The following is a 6,408-nucleotide window of genomic DNA, read 5'->3' as shown; positions in this document are numbered from 1 at the left end:
AAACCCTTTTGGTCGTTATGTTTAGGTTTTTTTTTCATGATAACCACATAAGCACCCGCACCCGTGACCCCCCCTCACTTGCAGCACCCGTGACTGACCCCCCTGAAATCGCGACTTGCCCTCAAACAACGACCCTCCCCTCTCCCGACCTCGCCTCCCCGCCGACCCCACAACAGAGCTTGCCTCCCCGCCGATCAAGCTCCGATCAAGGTTAACTTTTTTTAATTTTGTTGTTAATTTTTATGAGGGATATGAATTGGGTAGGATTAGGGTTTTGATGAATGATATAGATTGATTAGGGTTTATGATTTTGGATATGAAATTTTTTACTTTTTATTTTGTGAAATATGATGAATAATGTAATATGGGAGTTAGGGCTTAGCCATTATTTGCTTTTCAGTTGAGATTAGGGGTTTAAGTTTGATTTTAAATTAAGATTAATATTTTCAATTATAATAGATTAAGCTATCGTATAAGTAGAGTATGAGTAAAAATTGTTAGCCTTTCTAGTATGTACCTTTTAACTCGCTGTTGTGGCCCGGATTGTTAGGATGTTCTAATATGACTCCAACAACCTTCTATTCAACTCCGACCTAGATTATAAAAAAGTATCTGCATTTTAGATCTTAGTCCCTCAAATGTTCAGTAGTTTTATTTTATCCCTTAAATCTTTGAATTTCTTATTAGTCCCTCATAGGGTTTTTGCAAATTAGTTCCTCTAGTAAACTCGTGTTAGATTTTGAGGGGATGTCCCTAAATCTAACTGTTTTAGAAGAAGTTATCATTTTACCCCTTTATTAAGTTCCTTGATTTGTCTCTTAACTAGTTTAAAACAAAAAAAACCCAAATTCATTGAATCATCTCCTCTAACAGTTAGAAAGTTACTCTGACCTATTTTTGAGATTCCTAATGGTCATATCCCCTCTAAAAATCTATATAATCATCTAAATGAGGAGTAATTTGTTAATAAAGGGTGTTGGATTAGGAGCTAAACAACCAAAGGTTTGAAATTTTAATTGAAAAAACTAAAACATGACTAAGTTGCAAGACCTAATGGTATTTGAGGGAGTAATAAGCAATTCAAAGATTTGAGGGGCTACTATAGAATTATTGAAGAGGTGAAGGACTAATACCTAAAAACCCTTTTGGTCGTTATGTTTAGGTTTTTTTTTCATGATAACCACATAAGCACCCGCACCCGTGACCCCCCCTCACTTGCAGCACCCGTGACTGACCCCCCTGAAATCGCGACTTGCCCTCAAACAACGACCCTCCCCTCTCCCGACCTCGCCTCCCCGCCGACCCCACAACAGAGCTTGCCTCCCCGCCGATCAAGCTCCGATCAAGGTTAACTTTTTTTAATTTTGTTGTTAATTTTTATGAGGGATATGAATTGGGTAGGATTAGGGTTTTGATGAATGATATAGATTGATTAGGGTTTATGATTTTGGATATGAAATTTTTTACTTTTTATTTTGTGAAATATGATGAATAATGTAATATGGGAGTTAGGGCTTAGCCATTATTTGCTTTTCAGTTGAGATTAGGGGTTTAAGTTTGATTTTAAATTAAGATTAATATTTTCAATTATAATAGATTATTTACATGTGATGGACTATTGATTTTCAGTTTTGATGGCAAACTATATACCTATTATTTGCTTCTTCAATGGGAGCTCGGCGTCGGAGTGAATAGTATGCCTATGTATGAGGAAGGTTCTATGAAAATTGTATGCTATCTAAGTCATGTAATTTTGATGGAATGATGAAGGAAATATACAGAGTTACTAAAATTAATAAAGTAGAGCATGCAATTAAGGTGTTCTTCAACTGTCCGATAAATGAGAGTAGAACTATTGCCGTGGAGATTACCGACGATGAGGAATTGAATGACATGAAACAATTAGTTGAGAAGAAAGTGTCAATTCAGTTGTTCATTGAGAAGTATTCGATTCACGAATTTTCCCAAGTTTCACGACCTCAAGGAGAGTTTTCTCGGATGCTTGACTTAGACAATGAGTCGAGTGGTTTTATGACATCTCCAAGTCAATAGTCGTGGTTTCAACTACAACATTTAAGTGGGCATTCTCTTGGTGGTTACCACTCCTCGAGGACTTGGACACATGTGGTGCGTTATCGTGGGGTAGTGCCGTTTTGACGTACCTATATAGAGAGATGTCCAAAGTGGCTTTCATGAAAAACAATGACTTTAAAGGGTGTCTAAGCTTACTACAAGTATGGGCATAGGAGAGACTTCATTTGAAACCGAGACTATGCGTGAATTTACAATTAGATGGATAAATTCCACTGGGATGCAGGTATTATATTTTTTAATGTAGCAAATATAATTGTGATTATCATTGTGATACTAAATTTTGAAAACAACACAGATGGAATATCCAAAAATGTTATGATGAGACCCCGACTAGACAATTAGATTTCTACCGAAATGAGCTTGACCATATGAAAATTTTTCAGGTATCATTTCTATAAAAATGAGCTTTTTCTTCTATATATCAACTTTAATTTTAATGATATGCAACAATTATATGAAATACTTTGTAGATGGAGTGGGAGCTCTACACCCAATTTCTCAATCATCTATCTCCCGGTATGCACAGAATACCCAGTTACATGGAGAGCCATAGTTCCTCTAATATGTTTCGAGATAGTAGAAATGCATGTACCGGACCGCGTGCTTCGACAATTTGGTCTTGCACAATATGTTCCGGAATTTGTTGAAAAAATGGGGAGAGGAAGGCAAAGAAAGGAGGACAACAAAAGGACTGGGCAGCTGAGCATCAAAATTATATACACAGATGGCATGATAGATATTTTTGTATTATTGAGAAAATTGACCCAACTCCCCGGGAATCAGATTACTACACTTTGTATTGGGGGATAACCCGAAGATGGATACTCCATACGATCACAACACCAGTTGAGTTGCAAAAAGGATATGTGCCCCGGGGTATAGATGAGAGAGAATTAGTAAGTATTTCAGATTTTGATTTAAGTCCATTTTTATTGATATCTCAATATTGCTAACATGTGTTTTTTGAAAAATTTACAGGTATCAGCAATAAATGATGTTCAAACCATTGCAAATCGTGGCATGGAATTGGCTTGAGTAGGTAATATAGAAGTAAATATCAAATTTACATTCTGTAATTTAAATTTTAAAGTAATTTTTCTATTTCGAATTTTTGTAATTATCTCTCGCAGGTACATATCCCGAAGCACAGGATCATGTATCAATATATCAGTCAATAATGCGGAGGCTTCACCAAGCCTTACACCGAACTCACGAAGATCTTCATGATGGACGAGAGGTAACGCAATTCGTATACACACGTCAACCATGACAAAATCAAGGACGATGCAGAAACGACAATGAAGCTGAACCTTCCCAACGTGTTGACGATGGAGCTGGACCGTCACAACGACAAACGCAACCGGATCACGAACTCGTCGAAGATCGGGGTGGAGGAGGACGAAGACAAAGGAGGAGGATGAGAGTTCTTGGATGTATGTAAACTAATCATTATTGTTATATACATTACTAACATATTTTGGTATGTACATTACAAACCTATTTCATGTAAACTAATCATTATTGTTATATACATTACTAACATATTTTGGTATGTACATTACAAACCTATTTCGGGATGTGAGATGGTTTTGGATTTGTAGCCAAGACTGTGGTGTGATTTGTTGGATTTGTAAATGAGTTTGTGGTGTGATTTATGATTTTAGATTTGTAAATGAGTTTATGGTGTTATATAAATTGCATTTAAGTTTATACAGGGAATTGACAGGAAATGCAGCAGAAAACATGCACAGGATATGCACGGGACTACTAGTCCCGTGCATTTCGTTTTCTGTCTACGAAAAGCACGGGATGCTAGTCCCGTGCACTTTGTTTTCAGTTCAAAAATGTCTCTGCTTAAAAGTCGGGACTGATAGTCCCGACTTTTAAACAGATAGTTTTGAAAAGAAAACAAAATGCACGGGACGGCTAATCCCGTGCAATTCGAAAAACACTTCACCAGCAAAACCGACCCATTTCAATGAAAAGGGTCGGTTTTGCTGATTTTTGTTAGAAAATGTCAATTTTGCTGAATAGATTTTAAAAATGGGAGTTTTCAAAAATTTGTCCTTCCACAAATCATTAAAAATACTTTTAGATTCCAATTTCTTAAGCTATTTCAAAATTAGTCCCTCAAGTCATGAACTTGCTATTACTTCCGCTATTTCTAAAGTTACTTTGAAGTTAGTTACAATCAATAGTAGAGATAATAACTAAAAGTGCTAATTTAAACAGCTTATGAGAATATGACAGCAATTTTAATGATTTAATGCATAATTTCAAAATATAAATTACACAAGGCACTAATATGGAAAAAAGAACCCTTTTCTTACTTGTTTCCGGAGACTTTGGTTCCGCTCACCACCGGTATGACTCCAAACCCCGTCCCTAAAACTCAAACCTACCCTCTCTTTTCACGGGTCACGTTACCGTCCGGTGCCTACAGATGCTTTCGACTGACGACGACTCCCCCTCTCTCCCAAAATCCCCAATTCTCTATTTCACCCCTAAACCCTAACCCTAACCCTAGATCATGCCCCCCGCCGGCGGCGGCCGAGAGGACTGCTGGAGCGAGGGCGGCACCACCTGCCTCGTCGACGCGTGGGGCGACCACTACCTGTTAGACCCTAGAGGGCGGGTGAATAGGGTATTATGCTAATGTAATCCGATTTTATGCCAATAAAAACTAATTAATAAATATCGTAGCAAGTATAATATGTGACAAGATATATAAGCAAGGATATATAAATAACACAAGGGTGAAACAAACAAATGTAAACAATATAGTGGACAAACTAAATAATGTGACAATGGCTATATGAGCAATGAGCACAAAAAATAATGAACGCCAATGCAAACTCAAACACAATCAAATGATCACGGAGTTCGGACCTTCCGTCCTACATCTCCGCTCCCCACTCCCGGGGAGAAATCCACTATCACATCGGGTTTTCAACGTTCACCCGAAAACTTCTACACCTCACAATATCGGTTTTCAAAGCTCACTGATCAACGTTCACAATCACACTCATGCAATCCACTCTACACCCTCTAAGTGTTGGTCTCTAGCCCGTCTCTCCCTCAAGTGCTCGGAATTACGACCTAACTCTAGGCTTTACTACCGACGCCACTCCTCTTGGCGTCTCTCCCTCAAGTGCTCGGAATTACGACCTAACTCTAGGCTTTACTACCGACGCCACTCCTCTTGGGACAACCCCGTCTCTCACCACACACTCATCTCGGTGTACAAGTGTATTACAAAGTGTATCCTCACAATTAGGCTCAATACAACAAATGTTTGTTCTCTACTATGGATGAGAACACAATGAAGGCTCACACTCTAAGTCACACAAACCCACAACCCAAATTATACAATGTATGAAAATACAATAAGCTCAATGGTTGTGTGTGTAAGCAAAGAGTAAAACAATTATAAACTCAATATAAAACCTACCTTATGGAAATTAAGATTAAAAACACTAAATAGCTAGAATGGAGTTTAAGGAAACTTCTCTATAATGACAAGAGAGAGAGGGAGATGAGTTGAATGCCCAAACACCAAAGATTATCTCCTCAAGCCATTGTGAAAATTTCTTCACAAACCAAACTCTTAAACACACTTTTAAAACCCTTAAACAAACTTGTAAAACTCTTTAAAACTTTTCTCTTAGTTGGTGGGAGAGATAAATACAATGGGGTATTTATAACCTCACAACATACCAGCCCAAAGCAAAAGAAAGTGACCAAAAACCCAACCAAAAACAGAATCTGGAAATAGTCATTACTGTGCAACGGTCATATTTATAAGTCAACTTAACAATGGCATAAGTCGACTTGCTAGAGAAAAATAATACACAAAAAACTGGGCATAAGTCGCCTTGTATTCGACTTGCCATAAGTCGACTTATCCCATCTGATAAGTCGACTTATGAACATGCACATGGACTATGCATGTCCAGAAATTGACTTTCAAAGTGCCTTAAAAAATAGTAAATAAATTCAGAAAAATGTAAAACTTTAGGAAATGATTATAAACATGATAATAAACACTTATTTTTCAAATATGTCCAAAATATATTTTTGTCATCATTTGTAAAACATATTTTTGTCATTTGTCCAAAACATATTTTTCAAATTGACTTTCAAATTGACTTCCCATTTGTAAAACCTCATCATTTTTCAAATATGTCCAAAACATGAAAATATGAAACACTTATTTTTGTCATTTTGACTTAAACAATATTTTGAAACATGTATATATATTACAAAACACATTAGTTTTTCCAAAAGCAATAGAATATGAAACATGTGAAAGTG

The 6,408-nt window shown here is 36.9% G+C and overlaps 1 long non-coding RNA gene across 1 annotated transcript; it reads left to right on the top strand.

Moving 5' to 3' along the window:
* Positions 2,881-3,577, top strand: LOC109840146. Its single transcript, XR_002246810.1, has 3 exons — positions 2,881-2,990; positions 3,073-3,133; positions 3,225-3,577. It is a non-coding gene; the product is annotated as an uncharacterized LOC109840146 (long non-coding RNA).

This window comes from Asparagus officinalis, chromosome 5, assembly GCF_001876935.1.
Source record: "Asparagus officinalis chromosome 5, Aspof.V1, whole genome shotgun sequence".
NCBI lineage: Eukaryota > Viridiplantae > Streptophyta > Magnoliopsida > Asparagales > Asparagaceae > Asparagus > Asparagus officinalis.
Note: the sequence above shows the minus strand (reverse complement) of the source record. Positions and strands in the feature narration are given on the sequence as shown.